Here is a 1,798-nt window from a genome sequence, read left to right on the forward strand (position 1 = left end):
AAGGATAAGAGATAGATCATCAATCCATTTGTCATTAGCTGTCAGACCTGTCTACAAGGTATTGTTAAGACCATGCATATATTAAATAGGAAACGGACTTGTCTATTTTAAGCAGGAAATGGATGCAGTTAAATCCAGCCCTTGCAAGAATGAGGAGGATGCTTTTCAGAAGTGTGAAGCTCGTTTCTAAGATAAGAAAGCTAGTAGACAATAGATCCAAAAATACAGGTCATTTACATTGTGAAAATAATAACCAAATATATTTTTTTCCTGTCAATTTCTAGTTCTGTCTGTGAAATATTTTTTCATTTCTTGGCTGTCATGAGTATATACTATCTGATGGTTTCCTAATTTATGCATTAAGTGTACTACTCTCTTGTACATCAATTCCCCACCGGCTTATCAAAAGTGATATTTATGCCAGTGAGCAGTTTCTCAAGTGGAGCAAAGTTGGGTGACATGAGCTTTGCAAAATTTGGTTGACATGGAACCACAAGGGACTGGAGACAAGAAAAGTCCTGAAATACGCAGGAGCACCGCGTGGTTTGCGCAAATGCACCCCCGGGAAGATCCGAGGGCTGTCCAGCTTTAAATAAAGCTTTAGGATAAAAGACTGTGTGAGACAGGCGCTGGCACGGAATCTGGAACCCTGGATTTTTGCAGCAAATGCCATTATAGCCACAGAATTAACATCACATGAGTTTATTTTGTTGCTGCAAAATAGGTGATATGTGCTGAGATTCAAGTGCATTATAGATTCTGCTGATTAAAGGCAGAAATCCTGGAAACCAAGTTACTCGTCACTCAGAGGAACGGGGGCAGCAGTTGGTGCTGTTCTTGTTTCTCTTAAGAAGGGTAGGCCAGAGGGAAGCCCATCCTGCTGCTGCCCTCCAGCTTGCATTTCCTGTGCTTTTCCTTTACGGAGAAGAAACAGGATGCTGAGTCGGGACAGAACTTCAACAAAGCCAGTGATCATCAGGGTTCAGCTCACGAGCGCAGACGGGTGGGAGGGGGGATCTTGTAATCTACAGTGTCAGAGCCAGATACAGGTGGGTGTTTCATCAGAGACGTGATAAGATGTAGGACTTCCCGCTCTCCAGGTGGCAGGTGGCACAGCTGTCTCTTGCTCATTTCAGAGCAAGGTTAGAACCTTTGCACCAACAGCTTAGCCATGTAATTCAGGTCGTTATTATTGTGTTCTTTCTGGAAGCTGCAGACAGGGAAAGACTTGTACAGGGAAAACATTCTGTCTCCCTCTTCCTCCCTGGCCCCTCTACTCATGCATTGCATAAATTTTGAGCACCTGCTGCATACAAAGAGCTCCATGAGGTGCTATGGGAACAAGATAGCAATAGCACATTCACTCAAGAACAGGGCAGGTCTACTTAATGTTATCTTAAGATATAAAATGTGGACTGTTCCCGCGTCTATGTGATGTGCTTTAACATTTAGATAATGTCAGAATATGTCGAAAACACTTTCAATTCACCACAGGCATTGCCTTTAGAGAATCAGTTTTCAAACTTGAACATGTGAAAATGATGATCGTACCTCCCTCGAACAGTGGTCTCCAGGGTGGCCCACAGTGTGATTCTGATGGCTGCGATGAAGGCCAGATGCTCTGAGAAGGAGCCCCCTCCCCCCACACACTGGTTTCACATCTCAACATAAAATTGAGAAATTCTTAAAAATCAGTCTCTAAATTAGCTCCATAAAAGCCCTGTCTCTTCTCTAACTTTTAATATAGCTAGTGTCTTAGATTTTCTATTTCATGCTAAAACTGTATCTGTAGAAATTA

Source organism: Urocitellus parryii, chromosome 8, assembly GCF_045843805.1.
Source record: "Urocitellus parryii isolate mUroPar1 chromosome 8, mUroPar1.hap1, whole genome shotgun sequence".
In the NCBI taxonomy this organism is placed as follows: Eukaryota; Metazoa; Chordata; class Mammalia; order Rodentia; family Sciuridae; genus Urocitellus; species Urocitellus parryii.